Source organism: Vulpes vulpes, chromosome 6 (genome assembly GCF_048418805.1).
Source record: "Vulpes vulpes isolate BD-2025 chromosome 6, VulVul3, whole genome shotgun sequence".
Taxonomy (NCBI): domain Eukaryota; kingdom Metazoa; phylum Chordata; class Mammalia; order Carnivora; family Canidae; genus Vulpes; species Vulpes vulpes.
This window is the reverse complement of record NC_132785.1, coordinates 100,725,387-100,751,994: the sequence shown is the minus strand read 5'-3', so window position 1 is coordinate 100,751,994 and position 26,608 is coordinate 100,725,387.

Here is a 26,608-nt window from a genome sequence, read left to right as displayed (position 1 = left end):
TCTCCAGGGACTATGCCTCTTGTGTCCCATGGGAGGTAGAGGAATGATGAGCATTTGATTTAATGGGTGTGGGAAAGGACCAGGTTGCGGCATAGATGCTCCTTGCGAAGGCTTTTGCCCATCTAGTTGTTTCCAGACCCACTCCCCATCCCTGCCTTTCGAGGTACCTGGTGCCTTCAAAGCCAAAGCTTGTAGGGGGTCCATGGCACACATCTGCTTGCTTGTCATTGGCCATCTCTCTGAAGGCAGTTGGATTTGAGCTTTCTCTGATTGGAGGTTTCACTCATCTGTTCGCTTTCCCTCGGTCTGTTTTCTGTTGTCTTGCCATCACATTCTCTTTGTTCACGTGGTTTCTTCCTTCACATTTCTTCTTTTTTTTAAGATGTTATTTTTAAGTAATCTCTACACCCAAGGTGGAGCTCAAACTCATGACTCTGAGATCAAGAGTCCTGAGCTCCACTGATGGAGCCAGCCAGGTGCTCCTCCTTTACATTTCTGTACTGTTTTTGAGAATAGTTCCATGGAAGGCAAAGATAAATACATGTTCTCACTATCCAGGTTTTAGTGGAAGTCCTCCCAGTATTTTGTAGCATTTCTCTGAGCAGGTGCATCTGATCCTTATGCAAAAAGCACTGGGCCTGACACTGTAACCTGCAGAACTCTGAGATGTATATGAAGGTCAGGTGCCTCTTTGGGAGCCTTGCAATCCTGAGAGGCTGACATGTACAAGGGACCTCCATTCATGTGACAGACCAACGCAGGTTTTTATTTCAGCAAATAGTGTATGAAATAATTCAGTTGAGAGACTTCAAGGAATGTTGTAGAGGTCACTTTCTTCTCTGGGCTTGACATACACCTTGTCTGAGACTTGAGGTGCAGCCACTCTAGGCAGGGAGGGCATGGAAGGTGGAGAGGGAAGTAGCCTGACAAAGAGCATGCATTTTGGAGCCAGGTTCAAATCCCTCCCCGGCCATTCACTTGCTGCATATTCTCGAGTAAGTTATTTATCCCCTAATATATTCATGTTATTCACATGTAAAATGCATATGACAATACTCACCTCATTGGCTCATTGCAAGGATTTAATAATATCATGTATATAAAACACAAATGGTGCCTAATATGATTACTGTACTCTACTAAAATGGCTTACCTACCTGGCTCCCAAAGATGGCAAAAGCAGACAGTGAGAAAATAAATAGCCATGTGCTCATTCGAGAGGTGCACCACGCTTATCTGTCCACCCCGAACCGAGCGGGATGGGCCCACTGCTGAGTGTCCCCCAAACGTGTGGATTTGGTTTTGATGTCTGAGCCTCTTGAGTTGCAGGAGCCCCTTCCCTCTCCTGTGAGTGGTGCTGCTGTCTCCCTAGCCAACCAGAGACCTGTCAGCTCAGGCTTCTTGCCAAAAAGCTCCATTTTTGTTCTTCTTTGGAGTTTGTTCAGCAAAGAGAAGCCTTGCCTTGTTCCTTTGGAGGTTGAAACTCAGGAGTATCTTTGGTGCAAAGTGCTGACGCCTGACCTAAGGCCTTCCCAACACTCCAGATGGGAAGTCATGCCTGAAGGAAGCAGCTGCCTCAGAGTAGGGCCATTAGACACAGAGGAATGCCAGCCAGGCTCTTGGAGAGCTCTCTCTCTCTCTCTTTTTCATCGTCTTCTCATGTAGTTCATAGGAGGAGGGACTCATGAGCAGCACCTTGCCTAGCTAGCTGGTGGCTGGCAGGGGGTCTTCTGGATCACACAGAGGTCAGGAACTGGTGGGAATCACTTTTGAACTTTAGTGGGTTTCCTCCAGGGAAGTTATAAAAGCCCATCTCAGTGCTGCCAAGAGAGTTGCTGTTACAGCAATAAGAAAGAGCAGCTGTTGCCTCCAGGACTGTTGTTCCAGAAACTCATAACAGCATGAGCCTTGATTTTAATATTCTTTTATAGAGGGACTTGGAGAAGACATTTTAAGCTGGCAAATGTTTGTAACCATAACAGGGTGTGTGTGCGCCACAGAGCCCTGCAAAAACCAAGGGGAAAGCTGAGTATGACCCCAAGCCTTGCAATTTCTTTGTGATGAAAAACATTTGACAGAGAAGAGAAGGCAAAGTAGGGAAGGAGAAGTGATGGTTGTTGCCTTACAAAGCAGAGTCCAAATACGTTTTTTGAGTTTTTTTTGTTCTTGTTTTTAAGAGCATGCACTGGGGAATAAGATTGTTTCTATTTGCATACAGGCAAATATTTTAAAACATACATTCTCTAGAACCTATGGATAAAACTTCAAGGAAACTGGAGCCTATGCTCTGCATCTGGGTGTCTAGTAGCATTTCCCCTCTTGTGAGTATTGCTTTTAAAATTATAACTGGAAAGTTGTGGAGTCCAAGAAGTAGTGCTGTTTTTAGGCTATAGAAGATGATACTCATGCAAATGGATGGTAAAGTCTGTGTGCCCAGCACGAGCAAAGGATTCTTGAGCAGGCTTTGGGCTTTATAGTCTTGTCATGTTTTCTTCACTGGTACCCAACTACCGGGCAGGGACTACCAAGTGGTTCAATGCATTTAAGAAAGAATCCAACCCTCTTGCTCTTGGATAAATTTGAAAAATCAACAATTAGAGTAAGATCTGGGTAGGTCAGACCCATCCTTCTTCACTGACAGTGACATTAGCCAGTCCCCAAAGGAGATAAGTCTAAGAAGCATCTTCAGCAAATAGGCGGTCTTACAGAATTTAAGCTGTAGGATATTATTTTTTTACTGAGGCCCCCTGGAAGCCCACACAGGCTTCATGAAGTAGCCACAAGTTGGACATCTTAGTCCAGCATCCGAGTCCTTAGCCTTGTGATTTGGGAACTCCTTTGCCTCAGTACTTGCAGGTGTGTGCTAGCCCTGAAGTACAGACTCTTTCCAAACTCATGAAACACTGATTCAGAGACACATTAATGAGGACTCCTACTAACTGGATACTCATGTTCTCTTACTAGACCACGTCCTTCCCAGTGTCTTCCTTGGAGATCCTAAAGTTCCTTGGAGAACTGAAATTGAAGGAAGTCACCTGGTCTCATAGGACCAGCTCTGCTAGAACCTGAAGAGTTGTCCCAGTTATCCCAGGAAGAGACACTTTTCTAGCAACCAAAAGTGAAAAATTGGTCACTCTTGGTTAGACTTGTTTTTATTTTTTAAAAATGCTTTATTTGGGTACAGCTGACATGCAATGTTACATTACTTTCAAGTGTACAACCTACTGATACAACATCTCTATACGTTATACTGTGCTCACCACAAGTGTAGCTACCATCTGTCACCATCTAACACTATTACAGTATCATTGACTATCTTCCCCGTGCTGTGCCTTTTATTCTTGTAGAATTGTTTTTAAAACCCTGACCAGGACTTTTCTATTTATCTCCTATCTCTAGATTCCAATGAAAGCTTTCCACTGCATTTGTTATTAGCATGTTACAATTCTCAAAATTATAGTTTATCTCTATAAGCTAGAGTCCATTGAGATTAGTAGTTCCCGGTGGCAAGGCAGGAGACTCCTGGGGTCCTTGACTGGTTTGGGGAGGCACTCCAGTCTTATCTATGATATGCTTGCCAAACATCTCTGAGGTGGGTGACTTATAGAGGGATGAATAACTATGGGGAACTAATTCCATTCATTGCACATTGATTTTTGTCATTTCCAGTTTTCAAAGATGTCCTTTTCTGACCTTGTTTCTAAATCCTAGCACTCATTTCAGGGACTTTTCTGATTCTTCAGAAGAAATATTTTTTTTTTAATTTTTTTTTTCAGAAGAAATATTTTTGTAGCATATTTCCTGGGTCATCAGAAACATAGTTTGCTATAATTCTGCTTAGTTGAGTTACATATGTACAAAATCAGTAAGAAGAAATAATACAATTCCATGGCTTGCCCCTTTCAGCTTGATTCACAGAAGTGCAGTCTCTCGGGATTCTATTTTCTGGCTGGGGAAATCTTTGGGATCTCATAAACCCATCTGTCCTCCAGATGTGCTCATGGTGAAGTATCAGACCATCCCAAAGAATCAGGGGCCCAAGGCTATGTGATTGCCAGGATTTGGCCACTGCCTGTGCATTTCTATCTGGAGACTCCACAGCCTCTCTCAAAAGCTCCTCTGGGTCTGTTCTGTGGACAGATAGTGGTTAGCCCCTGAGATGGACTAGGGGCTGATGAAAGTGTTGCAAGTGTCCCTGGAAACAGTAGGCTTTGTTGTCTCACAAAGGGTGTGCTGAGATGCACATGTGTCACCTGCAGGCATGTGTAATGAGAAAACCATGGAGAGCCCAGGAAAGCAAGCCTTCACCTTCTCTAAGCCCTCCCCTTATGAGGGTTGTGCCTGCCTCTGATATACTTGGGCAAATCTTTCAGTTTCCTGGAGAAAGCCCAAGAACTTTGACCCCACGTAAGAATTTGATCCAGGATATTGGAAAACCTTTAAAGAAAAGCTTCATTTTCAAAGCCCTTACTGCTTTTCTGCATCGTTAAAGGTTGAGATCAAAATTCACTTTGATCCTTTTGTTTAGGGAAAAATCATTCTGTGGGAACTTTAAAAAGAAAAAAAATTAACTTCTTTGAATAGTTTCAGATTTTTCTGTCTCCTTAGCCTCCTCTTGACTGTGACAGTTTGTCAGCTTCTCTTTGTTTTTGAGGACCTTGGCATTTGAGGTTTTTTTGAGGCATTTTGGAGACTGCCCCTCTCCTGGAATCTATCTGATGTTTTTCTCATGATGAGACTGGGGCTGTGAATTTTGAGGAGGGAGATCATAGTGGCAAAGTGTCTTTTTATCACATCAAATCAAGCTTACATACTATTAATGTGATTTATGACTATTGGTGATGACCTTGACCACCAGATTGAGATGAGCTTGTCAGGCTTCTCCACTGTGAAGCTATTCTTTTTCTCTCTTTCCTGGCTGTCCTCTTTGCAAGGAGGCCATCATGCACAGCGACACTTCTAGAGTGGGAAGTCATGCCCTCCTCTTAGGGCACAGCAACTACATAAATTATTTGGAATTCTTCTGCATGAGACATTTATTTTGTTTCCTCTCCCCACCATTTATTAATTTATTCAAAAATTTATTAATATTAGCATGGGCTCATAGATATTTGTTTATTATTTATTTATTTATTTATTTATTTATTTATTTTTAAGATTTTATTCATTCATTCATGAGAGACACAGAGAGAGAAAGGCAGAGACACACACAGAGAAGCAGGCTCCATGCAGGGAGCCTGATGTGGGACTCAATCCCAGGACCTTGGGATCATGACCTGGGATGAAGGTGGTGCTAAACCATGGAGCTCCCTGGGCTGCCCAACAAGGACTTAAAAAAAAAATTATCTATTTATGTATTCATGAGAGAAGCAGAGACAAAGAGGGAGAAGCATGCTCCCTGTGGTGAGCCCGACGTGGGACTCAATCCCAGGACCTTGGGATCATGACCTGAGCTGAAGGCAGATGTTCAACCACTGATGCCACCCAGGAAACCCAGGAGTTCAGATATTTCTTTAATATTTAGATTATAGTCCAATACTACTTTGTTTTGTTGCTCAAATTGTTCCAGTATTGGCCATTGGGAATTCTGTGTTCCTTTGACATACCCATCAATGTGGGTTACTTTAATTTCTTGTTTTAGTCCTTTCTTACTCTATATGGCATTAGAAGATGCTGTAGGCTCATCTTGTATATTTCACGCCCTAGACCTAGAATCAGCCATTTCTTCAAGGAGACCTGGTTTCTTTTATTGGAGAATGGTTTTAGAAATAAAGATCTGGAGGGCACGTGGGTGGCTCAGTCGACTGGGCATCCGACTCTTGATCTTGGCTCAGGTCATCTCAGGGCCGTGAGATAGAGCTCTGCATTGGGCTCTGGATTCAGCATGGAATTTGCTTGTCCTTCTTCCTCTGCTCCTCCCCTAACACTCATGTGCTCTCTGTCTCCGTCTCTGTCTCTCTCTCTCTCTGTTAAATAAATAAATAAATAAATAAATAAATAAATAAATAAATAAATAACTTGGCACGAGGTGTGCTCCTCTCCTTGCTACTGGGATGTCATTTCTTCTAGTTCTCCTCAGCTGACAGTACAAAGAAATATGTGTGCATATATTAACCTGTGTATATACATAGATCTATAAATATTCTATATGCCACCATCTGTGTCTATATTAAGCTAAACATGGGTTCATACTGATGTCTCAAACTCTAATCCATTACCATATGGATTATTCTAGCCTCCTCCCCTTGCCTATCTGTAAATTTCCACTCCAACAATGAGAAACCTGGCTCTGCAGAAACTTTTTTATGCAGACAAAAACAGTGCTAACATTTTGGTGAAATTTTTTTTCAAACATCTCTATCTTTGTCTTGATCCATGTTCTTGCCTTTCTGCTAATATTCTTCTAAATATATACACGTATATATATTAATATGTATGTATATACGAATAGCATAATCTATTTTATTTTCACATATATGGTACTTATGTGCTGCCTCACAACGTGCTTTTTTTCTACTTAACTACATATCAGTAACAACTTTTCAAGTTAATAAATTCTGATGTACATTTTTGTTTTTAAAAATATGTATCCCATAAATCAACTAGCCCCCTATTCGTGAATGCTTTGGCTGTTCCCAATTTTGTCACTATTACAAACAATGCCACAGTGCAAAACCCTTCTGCACATTATCTCTGTAGAAAACATTCCTAGAAGTAGAATTTATTCTAAGAAGATAGGAGTCTTTAAATTTTTCAGAACAATTCTGGGAATGTATGATTTTATTTATACCGAACTTCCAAGAGTCAGCCCCAATGTGATAGTTGATTTGGGGGCTTGGTGAGTACAGAGGGGCTGCTGGATGGGGGTTGTGTCTTTATCACCTTCATAGCAGAATGGATGCCTTCTGTCCTGCTGGCTGCTTTAGATAGATACCACTGCCCTTCAATCAAGAGCCTGGGATCTCTCTAAAGTCGGGATATGCAGCTCGAACTTGACTGTTCTCTGGCCTAGTCTCATCCTACCCAGGGACCAACTGATGAAGTCTCTGACCCTAGGTCTCCTCTCTCCCCCCATGCTCCTCTACTCCACCATATTTCAGCATTTCTACAGATTCCATCCTGTCCTAACTGACCACGAAAGCCCTGAATGCGTCAGCCCCTGCTTGATTCCCAGAGCACTGTTATCACATATCTTTAAGTATCTGGGATGGGCGAGTCAATTTGCAGCAAAAAAAAAAAAAAAAAAAAAAAAAGGGATAAAAATTAGATTAAATCTTCCCTCAAAACTTGGAACTAAACCCAGGGCAAGACCTACTAGAAAGTGACAGGGAAAGGCTTTCTCTGACATCCTTTGGTGCTGATGCTACTAATCTCTGCCCTGGTGTCAGCTGCTAAGCTACTTGCTGAAAAGAGCAGAGAGACCTTTCTTAGAAATATTTTCATTAAGGAAAGTCTCAAGGATTAGAAGTCTTCAATGAAATGACAAAAAGACAGGCACTGGGGCCTGCGACCCCTCCTGAATTCATATTATGTGGGTGGACATTTATTTCCCTCATGCATTTGTTGTGAGGGTTAAAGAAGATAATTTGCTGCATTGGGCATATAGTAGATATTCAGTAAATAATAACAACTAAAAATAGCTAATATTTATCAAGGGCTTATTATGCACCAGATGCTATTCTAAGTATTTTACATGTACTAAGTGATTTTATTGCCAATGACAATGCTGTGAATTGGGTGGGATTTTTTCCCCAAAATTTTATAGATGAAGACAACAAGACATGAAAAAATAAAGCAATCGTCTCAAAGTCACAGAGACAGTAAGGGAAAGGGCCAGGATTTAAGGCTAGCCACCATCTCCAGAGTTTACATTTCCTTCCTAGTCCACTGGCTCTCAGGAAACAGCATTCCCTAGTGGAATGAATGCTGCCTTTGGAATCCATAGCAGACACTGCTAGATGCCTCCTCAATATCCACTCTCCCCTACTTCCTTACTCACTGAACCCCAATATTTTTTGCAGGGTGGTAATATGCCCAATTAAAAATAAACACCTCCACAGACTTCCTGGCAGGTAGAGTGGACATGTGACACAGTCTGGCCACTGAGATGTAAGCTAAAGGGACAGACCAAGCTGGCACTCACCTTTCCATCTTGTCCTCTCCCTACTTGTAATGCCTGGAAGTTCAGGAGCCTTCTTGTGAGCAAAAGATGAAAGCCATATGGTTAAGGATGGAGTAGCAGAAAGACAGGGGAAGGCTGGGATGTCAACAGCATTGCAAAACCATCAAGTCCTGGAGGGCTTACCTCTGACCCTTCTGGGAAAGAGGATAATTATTCCCCCTTTAGTGAAGCCACTCTAAGTCTGGTTTCTCTTACCTACAGCCCATAGCAATCACAGTTGATAGAAATCCCAGCGGTACTAGTAGAGGGGGGTGTGTATGCATGTCTGTGTTCTACCTCATTAAGCTTGGAGCCACAGTTTACTCTTATTTCTCAAGTTACATCTCTTCATATCTGGAAAAACAGGTGCACAACCATTACCAGTATCAAAAGAAGGAAGAGAATGAGAGGAAGAAAGGAGAGAGGAATAGAGGGAGGAAAAGAGGAAAGGAAGGAGCAGGGAAAGAAGAGTATAAAGGAGAGAGGAAGGGAGGAGAGAAGCAGGAAAGGATTTCCCCCCACTGGTCATGAACACCCATAGCACAGAGTCTGGTACAGAGAGGGTTGTCTCTTCTTGGGACACACAGAGTCAGCTTTATGGATCCCTAAGTTTTTTGTGTTCCTCTGGCCTTGTCTTTACTTCTTTTCTTCTAGCCCTTTCCCTCTCCCACTCTCTGTTTTATCTTGCTGATACTCCCTGTGGTCAAGACAAGGAGGCCCTCAATTCTGATTCAATCTACTCTACAGTTTTCTATGTGGGGTCAGCTCAGTGGGTTCTGATAAAACTGTAAGTAAATGAGGTAAGTGCATGGATACAAGGGCTAGACTACATGGGTTCAAATCCTACTCCATCACTTACCAGCTATGTGACCCTGGAGAAGTTACTTAGCCTCTCTGTCCCATAGATTACTTATCTCTAAAATGAAGATAATAACAGGACCTATTTCACAGAATTTTTGTGAGTTTATATGTAGAACGTTGAGAATAATTGTTCTCAATCGAGGATAATTTTGGCCCCACTCTCACCCGCAAAGGGAATTTGGCAGTGTCTGGAGACATTTTTTGGTAGTCACAACCAGAGGAGGGATGTTACTGATATTTATCTAATGGGTAGAGTTCAGGGATGCTGCTGAACATCCTACAAAGCACAGGACAGCCCCTCACACAAAGAATTATCCAGCCCAAATGTCAACAGTCACATGGTTGAGAAATCCTGACTTAAAACAATGCCTTGCACATGATAAGCTTTATAAGTTAGTGTGACTTTGATGTTTTATGCTAAAGATTCTTTTTCCACTCAGAGTGAAGATAGAAGAGAATAAGAGAGGGAAAGGGGACCAACATCTCGTTCTGCCATATATACGAGGGTTATAATGATGAGAACTTTTTTTAAAGGGTCTTTGAAATGTGTAAGGCAGTGCCTAGCATATAGTAGGTGCTCAGTAAATAAGAGACTTTAGTATTATCTCACCTTTGTCACTGATCATGGAGAGGGTGGTTAATATTTTGGTGAGCTGGAATTGCTTTGTATTTTCCTGAAGCCTTTAATAACAGATAAGAGGCACATGTGGTTGAGGGCATGGAGGTAATCAAGGAAGGGGAATTGGCAGGTTTGGTCTTGAGTGGGTTGTAGGGATGGGGAGACGTTAGGAGTGAAGCATCCTGCAGCTAATTGTTTGGAGCAGTGGTCAGCAAACAGTTTCTGTAAAAGACCATATAGTAAATAGTTTAATTCTTGTGGACCAAGAAGCAAAATCAAGAATATTATGTAGGTGATCATGTAACAAGAAGAAAGACAAATTCCCATAAACTTTTAAGAAAATTAAAAATCTTATTAATGTTCTCCAATTTGAATTTGATATAATTCTCACATTGTGAAATATTATTCTTCCTTTGATTTTTTTTTTCAGGCATTTAAAAATAAGAAATCCAGGGGCACCTGGGTGGCTCAGGTCATGATCCCAGGGTCCTGGGATCCAGACCTGTGTGAACTCCCTGCTTCTCCCTCTCCCTCCGCCCCTCATCCCTACTCTCTCTCTCTCTCTCTCTCTCTCTCTCTCTCAAATAAATAAAATCTTTTTTAAAAAATGTGAAATCCAATCTTCACTCCTGGGCCATACAAAAATAGGAGGTGGACTGGATTTGGCCTATTGGCCATAGTTTGTCCAACCCTGGCTTGGAGCCTGTCCAATTCCCTGGGATCAGACTTACCACAAAATAGCTTTTCATTGTCTAGGGCACTGGGTTGGGCATATAAATGGGAATAGTGTCTGTCCCTGCCTGCTCTGGCATTGCTCACCACAGTAGGGAGACAGCCACGAATCAGGACAGTAAGAGAGAGGCCACTGTGGTACAGTGCCACAGGGCAGAGGGTGTGGGGGAGGGAGCCCTCCTGGCTCTCAGAGAACATGGAGTGTGTGCATGTTGGGGAGTGTCGTAGAAGCCACATGCTTGAGCTGAGACCTGAAGCATAAGTAGTTTTCTAGAGATGGGGTGGGGGTGTAAGTTTTCAGGGAGTAAATTATGTAAATGATGGCAAGGGGATAAGCAGCATCCTGTGTTCAGGGGCCTAGAGAGAAGTGTTTTTACTCCTGGGATGTAGTTTGAGGGTGGGGGTGGGGGGACAGTAGTTCACCTAGAGGTGAACCCAGAAGGCAAGGTAGAGCCTGAAGTCCTGTGGCCCAGCCTCTGGGACCTGCCAACACCCTACCTAGTTTTCCTCTGTCGTGCAGAGGCTTGGCCTGTGCCTTGAGGCTGTGCCATTCCCCCCGCGTAGACCCCTGTGAATCACTTCACTCCAGACAGGGCCGAAGCTGCTCTTTGCCTGCCTGGCAGCCCGCCACTCTGTGCCCCTACTGCTGGTCCACCTGCCTGGCCCCCAGAGAATGCCCCAGTCTTCTGGCTTCTGCAGAAAGAAGCACTAATTTGGTTAATAAAATGGTTCCCTGAAAACAAAAACAAAAACAAAAACAAAAACAAAACAAAACAAAACAAAAAAAACGGTTCCCTGGAATCTGGTCTGTTTCCTCCTCCTTCCTGCTTCTCAGTGAGGTCTACACTTGCCTTTTTTTCCTGTTCTGATTTGGAAGTGGGGGCAGTGGAGGTGCTACACTTTTACATTCTTACCTAACAGATCTAGGGGACAGGGCAATTCTATGATGTTCTTGAAATCCTACATTTTGCAGAAGCCCTGGTTTAGTGACAGCTGCAGGGAGCACGTTTTGGAGGATGTGTGACTGGAGGTGTCAGGCATCACCTCAGATTCATCTGGAGGCCATTTCCCCATTTCAGATTTTAGATTTTGACTCTGTTGCTATCCAACTGGTTGTATTTTTACAAGGTCTATAAGGAAGGGCCTAATATGAGAAATTAGAAGATGTCTAAGATTTTAGAAAGTGAGTGAATTGGAACCTTTTACATCACTGGTGGGAATGTAAAATGTGGTGCAGTTGCTGAGGAAAGCATATTGGCAGTTCCTCAAAAAATGTTAAACATTTGATGAAGCAATTTCACTCCTAGCTATATACCCAAGAGAAATGAACCATATGTTCACACAAAGACTTGTACACAAATTTCATAGCAGCCAAATATTCATAATTGCCAAAAAGTGGAAACAACCTAATGTCCATCAACTGATTAATGGATAGACCCTGTGGGATTGCTGTACATCAGAATATTATTCAGCCAAAACAGGAAGGAAGTACCGACACACACTGTAATGTGGATGGCCTTGAAAGCATCATGCAAAGTAAATGAAGCCAGACACAAAAGACCACATATTATGTGATTTCATTTCTTTTCTTTTTTCTTTTTTTTTTTTTTTTGGTTTAGGTAGGCTCCACACCCAGCATGGAGCCCAATGTGGGGCTTGAACTCAGGACCATGAGACCAACACCTGCACTGATATCAAGAGTCAGACACTTAGCTAACTGAGCCACCTGGTTCCCCATGATTTCATTTCTATGAAATAGTCAGGATAGGCAAATCTGCAGAGAGTAAGGAGATCAGAGCAACCAGGATTTGGGAGGTGGGGTGATTGGGGAGTGACTGTTTAATGTGTTCCCTTGGGGGTGATGAACATGTCCTGGAAGTAGACAATGGTGATGGTTACACAACGTTGTGAATGTAATAAAAGCAATGAAATAGTATACTTTAAAAATGGTTAAATGGTGAATTTTATGTTGTGTGAATTTTATCTCAATTTAAAAAAATGTGAGTGAAGACAGCTTTCTGTGCATGTAGAGTTCCCTGGCGGAGGACCAGTGGTGTTTCTAATATCCTTATAGCCTGGTTCTTATAGATCCTGGAGGCTGATTGGCCTTAGTCCACTTTAGGACACTCCTGTAGAATGGAACAAAAATGCAAGCTTGGTCTCCCTCTGACCCCAGGAGCAGGCAATAATTTCTCGCCTGTGACACCATGGGGACAAATATTAATATTTTTATATTTCATCTGTTATTCTGATGGACTTTGGTATCTGTGCTTGGTTTGCCCCTTTGCTTGAATGCCCAGGACTTGTCCCAGGCAGGATTCCAGGCCTCTGACGAAGAAGAGCATCTTTCTTCTTCCACCTCACATGTGCACAGTGTCTCTCCATAGTCTGTCTCCACCAAGGAGGGGACCATTCACAGACTCACACTTTCCATGGACATTTGTTCAGACTTTTGTGTTGGGTTCTGTCCTGGGTCTCAGAATCCAAGGATGAACCAGACAGAGTCCCTCCTCCCAAGGAACCAGTCGGGGAGACAGAAATGTGGCTGAGCAACACCGGTGTGACAGAGGTGTTGGGAGAAAGGGCTCAAGGGGAGACGCATGCTCAGGGCCTGAAAGGACACGCAAGAATTGATCAGGGAAACAAGGCAAAGAGACAGGCTTTCCAAAGGCCAGGATGTGTGAAAGGGCCTGACACTGAGCTAAGGAGTTGAGAATGGAGTCCCGGTGGGTAAGCAGATGAGCAGATAAAGTTGGACCATAAGACAGGGGCAAAGCGTGGAAAGCCTTGTTCACTAGCCTGAGTCTAGAATTTATCCTGATAATGGAGGGAAACTATTCACAGAATTCAGGAAGGGAAGCTCCATCATTAGATTTGCATTTTGGGAGTGGGGTGCATATTGGAAGCAAAAAAAAAGGCTAGATTAGAAAAAGGGATTATAAGGAAAAGGAGAGGAATTGAGTGGGAAAAAAATAGAGGAGACAAACCATGAGAGACTCCTAACTCTGGGAAACAAAAAGGGTTGTGGGGAGGGGAGGTGGGCGGGGGATTGGGGTAACCTGGTGACAGACACTGAGGAGAGCACTTGATGGGATGAGCACTGAGTGTTACACTATATGTTGGTAAATCAAACTTAAAATATATATATATATATACATATATATATATATATATTTTTTTTTTTTTTTTTAAAGAAAAAAGAAAAAGAGTCGGTATGGGCGTTGGCAGGAGGCTGCTGCAGAGACCATGCAAGATGATGGAGCCAGATGAAGGCCATGGGTGTGGAGGAAGCAGAGACAGAACTGGCTGTGCTGAGATGCTGAGTAGCTGGGGTGGTGCAGGAGGGTGGGGGTCATAGGGGAGAGCAGTTCTGGGAGACTTCCGGACTTCTGACTTGGGTAGAAGTCATTATGTGACAAGGGGCCCAGAAAAGGAGCAGATTTGGAAGGCGGATGACAAGCTGAGTTTGGGGCAGGGTGAGCCTACGAGCCGCAGGCATGCCCAAGTGGAAGGGTCAAGCAGGCCAGCAGGTGGAGGGTTGGCACTTCAGTTGGAAGGGTAGGTGACTTCTACCTGTGTTTCCCTGCATGCATGTCTCATTTCTCCACAGGAGTTCAGTTTTGGGAACTGTGACCTGGAAGCTGCTGGTGCCTGCTCCTGTCAAGGTTATTCTGGTTTAAACTCTTTCTCCCTGTTGGCATGTGATTTCATGCTTTTCACTTCTCCCTTTAAATGGAAATGCAGAAAATGATCTTCGCCCTCCAGTGGGGATTGAGATTTTTTTTTTTCCTCTCTCAGCTCTGACACCTGCTACTGTTTCACTTGCTATTAAAGGTCTGCGTGACCGGGTGGCATGCCTCAGGCAGTGCTAAATGGGTGTGTGGGAGGGCCGGGAGAAGTGTCAGGAGAGAGGTGTTAGAAAGTGACTCACAGCCCCCCCCATCCCCCAGCAAAGACCAGGGGGCTGGAGCTGGGGAGCCAGAGTGAGGTTTTCCCAGTAAGGACCCATGGTATATGCCCCAGAATAAAGGGGCCACCCCTACCCTGGCATCCAAGGCTCTGCAGCTCTTTCCAGGGCCCCTTCCTACCAACTCTTATCCACCTGCGGGGCATGCCTTATTCCACCCTGTGTAAGGTACACAGTGGAAACAGAATACAAAGTTGGGCCGCAGGTAGCAGTCTGCCCTTTATCCCTCCACTACAATGCCCCTGTCACCATGACTAATGATCCTATGAAGGTGAGAATAAAGGGCAAGCTACCTGCTGGCCCAGCCCAACCCTACTTGGCTCCAGCCATGAGTGACTGGAATGCAGAGCTCCATCTAAGGCCAGCCATCAGGAGAAAGATAATGGGGTGGGGTCTTTGGTGCAGCCCCTTGCCCTCCCTCCCCTGGAGCCTGCCACTGCCTTGGGCTTCCCTTCGTCTTCAGCCCTGCTCAGGGTGCAGATGGAGGTGGGAGCCACCTTCGTTCTAGTCCTGGCTTGTTTGCCAATTTATTCTCTTGCAAACAAATCCTGCCTTGTATCGTTGCTGTAATGGGAAAGAGGTTCATTTATTTCCAATTCTGCACTGTGGGCAGACTTTTAAGGGATCTGTCTGTCTTCAGCTCCATATTAATCTGCTTCCTGCCACAGCTCCAAATATCTTTTGCTCATAAATGAGGGCCATTTTACTTAAGGGCTAGGGGGTGGACAGGAGGGAATATTTAGCTTGTTACATTTTCAAGTGGGGCAAGGTTCAAGGGACTTGTCCTATCTCGAGACAATACCCGAAGGGATTTGGACAAGATAAAAACCCAAATCCTTTATCTCTGAATATCCTTTGCTCAGCAGAGCTGATAAGAAGCATATGGCTGTGTGTGTGTGTGCGCGCGCGCGTAAGCCCGTGTGCAGGTTCCCATGCAGGCATGCACATTAAAGCTCTTTTGAGATCTCCAACTACCCCTCCTTGGTCAGCAGTACTTCCTTACTGGAAAGATGATGCATCTGTGATGTTCAAGGCTTCCTTTTTATCTGGAAACACTGCAACTCTTCGAAGGACCAAATGAAGTGTAGGAGACGCTTCCTCGTGCTCTTGAGGCCATCCTGGGGCACATGTGTCAACATCTTCCTTCGTTTCCCCCAGAGAGCTCTAGGTTGAGACCCTGCTACTTGGAAATGCTACATCACAAGGCTTTGCTGGCATTTAATCTCGCTAATCCATACGATGCCATGGCGTTACCTCATGTTTAACAAATGGAAACACTTCTTGACCCTGGTGGGCAGACCGGTCAGAGGAGAGCTGTTGGAGGCCAGGACTGGAATCTCGGAGTGGACTGCAGAGTACTGCACCCATCCCCCCCCAATTCTGCATCCTAACAGTGTTCCTCTTGTGCCAGTCCCTGCTGAGCTTAAGGAGGTGCAGTGCTAACCCAGAAAGAAAGGTTTAAGTACCCTTAAATCTCTACCCTGAAACATCATTCATTAAAACCCTAATATTTCAATCTTTTTTTTTAGACTGCATTTCTTGATTGATCTCCCCCCTCCTCAAATGGGAGCCTGGTGACTTGCAATTACCATTATCTGAGAGGAGATGTGTTTGCGTACATAGCCAGGGGCTTAGATGTGCTTATGATTTGCAGAGTGCGTTTTGTGCTTTCCCAGGTTTTTCCCTGCCTACGTGATGCTACTTAAAATCTACTGTGTAATCTTCACACTCTGGGTCTCATTTGCTTTCAGACTTCTGGGCCTTCAGATCCTTGTGTGGCCTTCCTCTCTATGTATTATTCATAGACACACCTGTTCTCAAGAAAGAAACCAAATAGGGATTAATTTATTTTATTTTATTTTTTGAATTGGAAGAGAAGGAATCACAGTTCTGGTATGTAAACCTGCTGCCCCCTCCACTCATAAGTTATTCCCAAAACACCTCTCAAAAGCCCTTTTCTCCAGAGCAAAAGCCTGCCTCCTCTCCAAAGGGGGCCTCAAGAACCCTGTTTGGGGACCTCTGCCCAGAGACACACCTCCAGCAGGCCTGTATCACTAGAAAGCATTTCATTTGATGTAAAAAAAATTTCCAGGGGCACCTGGGTGGCTCAGTTGGTTAAGCATCCAACCCATGATTTTGGCTGAGATCATGATCTCAGGGTCATGAGATCCAACCCCAAGTCATCAAGTTGCTACTGGGCTCTGCACCCAGCAAGGAGTCTGCTTGAGGATTCTCTCTCTCCCTCTCTTGTTCTTCACCCTCCAACATAGATAAATAAATCTTTTTTTTTTCTTTAATTTCCAGAATTTAGAAGATGGAGCACATTGTATCCTAGAAGAATTTTGCAAGGCTTATATTATTGTCAGACTTTAACCTTTGTTATTATTGATTGGTTTTGTTCCTAAAAATAACTTTAAAAAATATTTGAAGTAGTCTTGCAGTTGAAGATTATTCCTAATCTCTTAGTAATTCTTTAGTGTGTCTATTTGTCTTTGAGCTTCTTGGCTGCAGTGGCTTGGATAACACTTCATCCTGTGGTAGATTTTTCTCCCAGCACAAACCAGCTATTATTTTGTCACAGAGCAGTGTGGCAGATGGGCATGACCTGAATAGCAGGGAAACCCAGGAAAGCTCCTGACAGGAAGTTGATATTTTGAAGTTAACAAAACTATAAAGATATTTGTTACTTTGTAACATAGTTTAAATGGTTGGAAGTGTAGTCCTAGGTTTAGGACAAACTCTAGTGTGTTGGTCAACAGATCTGGGACAGGTGATTTAACATCTCTGAATGTATGCAACCTCATGGGGACAATAAGAGAAGGAGAAAATAAAGGATTAAATAAAATATTACATTTTAATGTCAGATACCTTCAGTAAGTGTTAGGGCCTGCATTATTATTGTTGAATCTGTAAACCAAGATTTAAAAGCATGACACTGACTGGGAGATGGAGCACAGGATGGTTTGTGGTGAAGACGGAGATCTCCATGACAACCACAGTGCCCTCCACTTAGCAGGGTTTCTGATAAATCACCCAGGGCACCATTTTGCTTATAGCTCAAAGATTCCCTGGGCCCCTCCAGGAGCTTTATGAATAAAGATTAAAGAAGGTTTTCTTCTTTTTAATGTAAGAATAGGTTTTATTAATTTTAATTTTACAAATAATACAGGAATATATTCTCTTTTAAAAAATTAAACATTCCAGATCAGGCTGATGTCTCCTTTGCACACTATCTTCAGCCCTCATCTCCACTCCTGGGGGAACTCATGCCATCAGTTTGATGCATCATCTACGCATTTTACCATGCATCGAATGCCCACAGAAAAAAATACAATATTGTTTAATGTGCATATATAAGTTATATTATGTGTCATATCACAGCTTGATTTTTGTACACACCACAATAGGTTTTGAAGATCTTTCCATGCCAGGATATATAGTGCATTTTTAAAAAACTGCTATACAGATAGGTGTGTGTATGGTATGGATGAACTACACTTTATTTAGCCAATTCCATTTTGATGGTCATTTAAGTTATTTCTGACTTGTTGCTATTGCAAACAAAGCTGCCACAATATCCTTGGACCTACCTTCTGATCACATGGGTAATTATTTTTCTGGGGGAGATATGGAGAAGCCAAATCACTCACTGACTTGTCATATATGAATGTTTTTCACTTTCATAGATGCTGCCAAATTACTCTGCAAAGTGATCATACCGGTTTACAATCCTGCTTACACAGCATGGAAATTTTTTTTACCGTTTTCACTTTTTCCAATTTAGTAGGTAAAACAAAAACAAAAACAAAAAAACCCCTCATGTTTGAATTTCCATTTTTCTGATTACCAGTGAAATGGAGTACTTTGGTCACACATTTTGGGGCCATTTATATTTCTTTTTTTATTTATATTTTACATTTTTTATTTCATCAAAATTTTACAGTTATATTTTGCATTTATATTTTCATGCACTAGAATTTTATATCTAGAATATTTTTCTACTGGATTATTTTTTGGTTTTTATTTGATCTGTGGAAGTTCCTTATAGATATTCTAGATACTGATCCTTTGTCACAAGTATTTTCTTCTTTAACTTTATGGTATCTTCTGTCATTTTGTTTTTGATGTATTCAAATTTATCAGCCTTTCATGTGTTTCTGTGCCTTGTTTAGAAATCCTTTTATATACCATGAAAAAAAAACTTCCTGCATCATATTATAATGTTTCCTTGCATCTAGGTTGCTAGAGGGGTATTCTAGGTAAGTAGCACATTATATATGTGGCAGGTGTAGCTACAACCCAGGTAGGAGGCTTAGGCCCTGACAGCCCAGAAGGGGGACACAACCCTCCGGGAAGTCTTGAGCAATCCAAACAGTTTCCAGCAGAGGGCAGTGTCTGAGCGGGGCGGCCTCCCTATATTGGGGCCCTCGGGGGTTCCCTGACTCACCAAAGGGAACTTTTTAACTGCTCTAAAATTAGCAAGCGCCAGTGGAAAAAAATTTGTCTAGTCAGGGAAAAGACCAGGAGCAAAGTCTGTTGTGAGTGTGCTACACAGTGGGAAATAAAACAGAGTCAAAGGGAAAGAAAGTGTCCTGGTGTACTGTGTGTGCTATGACTGTCCATGGGGAAAGAACAGATCAAAGTTAGCCAGGATCGCAGAGGGTTTTCTTCAAGGGAAGCTTTGATGTCTGCTTAAGTCTAGTCCACACACTTGAGATGAAAGCTCAAGTTTTACAGAGGAAATGTTATTTACTGGACAAACAAGAGGCAGGATGGAAACATGCAATCCCCAAACTTACCCTTTTTGATTCCATCAATCATGTAAGCCCTGTCTCCTTCAGAGGGGAAACTGAGGAAACAGCAGACAGACAGTGCTGTGCAGTATAGTTCCCACCCCATTTCAACCCAGGCACATCCTGGGCTAGCAGGTGTGTGCTGTTGCTTGTTTATTTAACACTGTCAGTGTGGGATTTACTATCCCATTGTGAACCTGGAAGACCTTTGGCAGTGAGATGCAAAGATTTTAATAAATCTGTTGATCCACACAAATTAGCAAATCTGACTCAGCCTCTCAGCTCATGTGCCAGATTCTCTCTGTTGTTCCTGCTCATCCATTCTCTAGCTCTCCCTGCACTGCCTTGTGCCTAGGGAGGAGGCCTGTGTGGACTGAGTCACAGTCCCTTGTCCATTGGTTTGGATGGACCTATGAGAAGCACTTACAAGAAGAGAAGTTTGCATATTTATTCCTCAGACTCCCTCCCTCCTGGGCTGTAGCTGGCAGCAGCTTCATTTCTTTGCAGGTTCCAAGTAGTCCTACAGCTCTAGGAAAAACCAGCTCTCTTCCTCCCTTTTCATGCCTTGGGGTATGAAGCTTTCCAGATAGTCTGGGTGCTTTACTACCCTGTGTTGGCCTCCGTTATTCCTTCATTAATTTATCTTCAATCATCTCTTCTGAATGTACTGTTTGATCCCTGCCCCAAACCTGACCAATGCAAAAACCTAAATCTATCTGGACTCTTCACCCTGAGACAGATCAAATATAATTAAAATTTTATCGTAGTTTTGATGCCCTTTGCCCAAGACACAATCTCCAAGCCCAGTGATGGCTGCTGCCCACATACCTTGTCTTGGAAAGTCACTGCAACAAGTCACTGCAAACCTGCTTAAAAAACCCCAATAGTGGGCTTTATTTTCTGTAATTCTCTAGTGTTTATTTATTAAAGACCCCTTCCTCCAGGCTCACAGAAAAGTCTCATTGCTATAAATACTCTTTAATTCCATTTTGAACTTTAAAGACAAACAACCTGGAAGATGAAAGAATCATAGGAATTAATTTTGATGCCTTGATGTTTTGACTAATTTATTGAAGGATGGTTGTAGAAAGTTGCTGGAGATATAACTTATTGCATTTCTAGGCAGCCCTCCATTTCAGGGAGAGGATTGCTGTTCTGTAAGCTGAACAGTCACAATAAATAGGCAATCCAAGTAGGTGAGGACATTTAGTGCCCATTTCTCCACCAGATACACATAACTGAGTGACCTGGTCTCCTACCCCATCTCTTTCCTTCTCCTTCCACCTGCTGGCAAAGGTATGAGTGAACAAAGCTCAGAGATTCCATTAGGAGGAAAGGACCCCGATCAACACATAAGATCACCATGAATACCTGAGAGCAGATTGGACCCCTGCTTTAATAAAACACTAAATGAGTCTTAGTCACTGCAGAATGTTCCAGTTACATCACTTGTCCTTTCTGGGCACATCATTTCTATACTTGAAGCTGATCCACTCTACCTCATTCCCAATCCAGCTCTCACCCCATTGCAGCCCTTGTCTAGTGAACTAAGAGACACCCCTGAAGCTTTTTCCTCCTCTGCTCCATGTGCTATCCATGTTCAAGGACTGTGGATTGCATCCAAGTCTCCCTACTCAGCATTATTCTCCACACCTCCACCACCAGCACTCTGTCAAGACCCCCTGGCCCATTCTCCTAGCTTCATAACTGGCATATCCTCCTTCCATCTGCACTCCCCTCTCCATGGCACAGCCAGAGTAGGGGTTACAACTTGTGATCCTATCCCTGATACCCTTCTGCTTGAAATACTTCAAAAGCTCCCCATCACTTTTGGGATAAAGACCCAAAGCTTTATAAGTCTGTACAGACTGGTCCCTGCCCATCACTCCTGTGTCTTCTGATATCGTTCCTCCCTCTGCCATGGTCTGGGTCTTATCTTGGGTCTTCTTTCTGAGTCTCAAACTTGCCATGTTCCATTTTGGCTCATGTCCTGTGCCTTTGCCTCTAGTGTTCTCACCACCACAGAACCTATTTTTGCCTAATAAGATCCTTTAGATCCTAACTCAAACAACCCCATCCCCAGGGGAGCCTTCCCTGACCTGAGACTAGGCCAGGTCCCTGTTACACACTGCCATGCTATGCTCACAGGCTGTAATTATACACTTAATTGAGAGATGGATGCCCATTACTTCCATGAGGATGTATACCCTGGAGATCGGGAGTAGTGTCTGTCTTTGTGAACCTGGCATTGTGCATGGCATATAGGACAATCTCAGAAAAAGATTTGCTGAAAAAATTAATGGACATGGTCATGCTCTTTCCTTTAATCTGAGCTAGTGATGTCAGCACCTTCCCAGATGGAAGAAATGGAGGTCCCGGGTCTGGAGAGATGTAGATATGGTACTGATCAGAGTCAGAGGGTAGACCAGATTGCTTTCTGACAGCCAGCAATTCTCTGATTTGGAGGATGTTCATATCTTCTTGCCTCTTCTGTCTGTGTGGACATTCCTCCAATCTGGCTCTGTCTTGTACTAGTGTTGTTGCGTCCGTGGCTATATACAATCCCCAGCCTGTGACCATAGGAGCCCCTCTTCCTTGTGGCTCCAAGCCCTTGCTTATTACTGGGCTGGGGAACCTGACCTTATTGTTGGGTTGGGGAACCTGGGCCCTTCTGAGCAGATACAATAGAGCACATAAAAGCAAGTTGGTATCTTGGAGCTTCTTTCCTCCCACATTATTGGCAATGCAAATGATGGATTAAAGTATAAGCAAAAAAGGTTTTGTTTCAGAAGTTTTTCAGAACCATCCCCAGGGTAATAAAATGGAAAAGGAAAACTAAGCACACAAGACTGTCCTTCCATTTCCACAGCGTCAGCCAAGACTGCAGCCCAGTAAGTGATGTATAAGGAGGAAGGGAGCCAGGACTCAGAGAGATAATTGTCTAAACCAGTGGTTTTCAAACTTTAGCCTACATCAGGATCACTTGGAAGCCTAATTAAATCCAGATGGCTGGGGGTCACCTCCAACATTTCTGAGTCAGTTGGTCTAGGGTGGGGCCTAACAATCTGTGTTTCTAACAAGTTTCCAGGTGAGGCAGATGCTGCTGATCTGTGGGGACCATACCTTGAGAACCACTGCACTACGCTGCACTGCCTCCCCCACATTCTCTAGTTTCTATGTGTATTCCAGTTTTGTGGTTGTTGAAGCACAGACTGTAATCAAGTAGGTTATAGTGGAGCTTGGTACCCATGCTGCTGCAGTGAGGACCAAATGCTCAGAAGCAACGCTCAGGTAAGCTGGCCCCTTTTGAACCTTGGTCCTCTCTGATAGAGATCTCTTCCTTCCTTTATGCCTTCCTAGGAAATCAGGGGATGTTTTGGATGACCTTAGAAAGACAGGGATCCCTGGGTGGCACAGTGGTTTGGTGCCTGCCTTTGGCCCAGGGCGCAATCCTGGAGACCCGGGATCGAATCCCACATCGGGCTCCCGGTGCATGGAGCCTGCTTCTCCCTCTGCCTATGTCTCTGCCTCTCTCTCTCTCTGTAACTATCATAAATAAATAAAAATAAAAATAAAAAAAGAAAGACAGGTGCCAGGGAGTATCATTCTAACCTAAGTTTCCAAGGTCTCATTGGTGTAGCCAACAGGAATCCAATGTCTGCATGCCGAGGGGAGCCTTGGTCTCAGTTTCAGAAGGAAACTTGCCCTTCCTTTATCCCCTTTTGCTGAAGAGATCCTTCCCCAGAGTGCTGACAGGCATGAAGAGAAAGTACAGTATAAGAGATATACAGGCATACCTGGGAGATACTGTGGGTTCAGTTCCCAGGCTACCACTATAAAGTGAATATTGCAATAAAGTGAATTAAATGAATTTTTTGGTTTCCCAGTGCACAGGAAAGTTATGCTTATACTATTCTGTAGCCCATTTAAAATATGCAATAACATTGTCTAAAAAACAATGTCTATGCCTTAGTTAAAAAATATTTTATTGCTAAAAAACACATCTTCTGAGCTTTCAGCAAGTCATTTTTGCTGAACAAATATAATTATATGTGTAACAAATATAATGATGATGAAAACTTTGAAGTGTTGTGGGCATTACCAAAATGTGACACAGAGACATGAAGTGACAAATGCTGTTGGAAAATGGTGCTGATAAGCTTGCTCGACACAGAGTTGCCACAGACCTTCATTTTCTGAAAAACATAGTATCTGTGAAGCACAATAGAGCAAAGACCAAAGAAGTGGGGTACGTCTCTACCAGCAGAATCATGCTGCCAGGTCAGAGAGGTGCAAAGTGTCTCTCTACTGGGAGCCAGTTCTCACTGAGGCTGTAGAAAGGGTCGGGGGCAATGTGGAAAAGTAAAACTTTCCTCTTTGTAAAGGAACTGTGTGTTACAGCATATCGTTTAAAAGCAGGAGTTCTGGACTGAGATGTTTAAATCAAATAGCATTTGTAAACTGTTTTTACCATGGTGCTTGGCTTCTAGTGAGTGCATAACGAATGACAGGTATTGTTATTTTTTTTAACAGGAAGCACGAATCATAGTAGAAACAGAATCCTTAACAAGAGGGAACCATGCAGCCTGGTGGCCTGTAGAATAAAACAGCAGGACTGTTGAGCCATTGGGACTTCCTATTCTCCACCTAGCTGGGTGTCTGGCCCTCAGAGACATAAAGTATCTATTTGTTGGATGGAAGGAAGGAATTACACAAGTCTAGATAAATTGGTAGATGGGGGGATTTGAGCTTATGGAAATTTTCCAGAGGGAAAGAATGATGGAGACACCTGAATTCCTTAAAATGAAGGCTTTGGGGCCCTGAGTAACATTGTTCCATTTCTTTATTGTACAGTTGGTCATACCACTACTTTACATGGTTATTATGAGACACACTTGACAACGCATCCCAGAGTGCTCGGTCAATTGTAAAGCACAAATCAAGTATTAGCCACTTTAATCAAGTGGAGCAATCACCTCACAGATCCTTTGGGTTGTGACAACATCAGTGCTGAGGCTGAGAGGAAAGGCTTGCCTTCCTCAGGCACTTGCTCTATTGGCTTTGCCTTTGGGGTTGGCTCTTGCGTGCTAGAAAAATCTCTGAACTTCTTCATATTATTGGCTAAATGGGGTATGAGCATCTTCAGAAGGCCTGAGTCCAGGTGGGTGAACAGGACAAGCCACGTGAGCAGCAAGGAGGGCCCACGTTGCTGGGTGAGACAGGGTGCCCCTGAGCCCAGCTGGCGAGAAGCAGGTGGAGGGGCTCAAACGTCCCTCCTTCCTCTCCACAGCCTCCTGCACCTCATTTATTGTTAATGCTGTTTCCACTGGCTCATTTGCAAATAGCCTGAATAAAACATCAGAGTGGGGAGGGGAGGCAGTGCTCAGGGTTTTCCATGACTGCCTCAGCCTCCGTTCCTTCCCTCGGGTTCCTTCTCCCTTCATTACTCTGATTAACAGTCGTGATCTAATTGGCTTGTCCTGAAACAGTCAAATAGGCCTCACGGGCTCTTGCAGGGATTGTGAGGAGGACCACTCAGGCCCAGCATTTGTGTTTACTGTTTTCCTGGATTGATGAAAGAAAAAAGCAAACGCCCGAATTTACAATCTTAGGAGATCTGGGATCAAGTACTCCCGCACCCTGGGAATGGCCTCAGCTCCCAGGGGGATGGCCAGGGGTCAGCGTGGACAGGAGGCCCCATGGCTGCTACTGCAGCGGACGCCAATCCAAATCCAGCTACAGAGGCGAATCTGTGCAGGATCCTGAGATAAGGCTGCGTACGAAAAGCAGAGCCATGACAGTGTATCCTGCACAGCAGTCTCAATCCGTTATGCCCAGTTGCACAGGGAGCACGGTTTCTGTTATTTGTCTTAGCTTAATTACTGACTCTCCTCATTCTTAAAGCAACCACTTCCTTGTGTTTTCTCTGATAGCTTTCTCACTAAAAAGTACATCCCTTAAAACACATTATCATTTGGCCTTGCTAACTTCTAAAACTGTGATGTGTCTTTAAAATGTAGGTCATTTTTAACCTACAAATTCCACATAGACTCCCTCTTATTTTTATATATTTTCTGTGTGAGAACCTGAACCTTTTAACCTGTCAAGTTTCCCACAGTCTGGATTTTGCTGATTGCATATTCAACAAACAGTTCAATAGGTTCCAACGAGCACTGTATTTCCTGCAAATTAGGAGCAGGATCCAAAGGCATGATTAGGCTTAAGTTTGATCTCTTTGGCAAGATTATAGATGGTGGTGCATTTTTTATGGGGAGGCACAGAACGTCTGCACATCCCCCCTATGTGATGTTAGCAGCTGTGGATGGTTAATGCCTAGATCCGTTCATTCACTGGGGTGATGTTCTATCATTTCTTGGTCATTTATTGTTGGAATACTTCCACAAAGAGATGTTTCCTCTCATCTACAATTTGGTTACCCAGTGGTGTAGTTCACAAAGGAAAGGCAAGACAAAGGATTGATTCTTTGTCTTTATCAGTTTTCAAGATAATGAAGAAATGCTTCTCCTCCTCCAAGTAGTGATCAATTAAATTTTTTCAGATATCTTTAGGAACCTATGGCTTTAAACATATTTGATGGATTTCAATACATTTATATAATTATTATCCTTATTTAAGTACAAATAGTCCCATCTTTGGCAGTGGGAGCTTCTTCGATTGGCTCCTGAGTCCTGGTAGTCTTTGATACCTCCCCTGCGGTCTGGAGTGACAGGCTCATCTGCTACATCTGCCCCAAACCTGAAACCAGCCCTTCTTCCAAGTAGCCCTCATGTCTTTTAGTGGGAAATGATGCTCAGGATGCTCATTGCTAATTTGCTACAATATTTGTCATTGCTTTTAGTCCTTTCAGTGGATAGATGTAAGGAGTTAATGGGGGAAAAATCTATATACAGTCAGCTCTACTATCATGCTTGTTTTGAAAATGTAAACTTGTTCAAACACAATTGGTATATTAAGGAACAATTTGAGTCTAACACAAATTTTGCGTTTGGCTATGGGTGATTTTGTATAGGAGATATATTAGGTGAAGGCAGAAAACTGCACCCAGTTGATCCAAGCTGCTAAAGAATACGCGAAACAGTGAAAAAAACTCAGGAACAATCTTCCCATTGACCAAAGGGAAAGCACATCTATATACAAAGACCGTAAGCCCAAATTGCCAAATCCTGCAGAAGTGGCACCTTTTGCTGCCATGTACAACTGGCTGGTTTGGTGGTTTCGAAAATCTACAGTTTCCAGAATATTCAGCCGTCAGGTGAAGCTACAAGTGCAGGAAGAAAGCAGCAAAAGAATTTCCAGCAATGACACAGAAACTAACTGAAGAACCTATACAGTAGGTCACATTTTCAATGGTGATGAAATAGACAGGTGTCTCTTAGAAATGCATGCCTCAGAGGGCCTCCATCTCAAAGGCAGAAAAAATATGACCCAGGATTTAAGGCTACAAAAGATCTCAT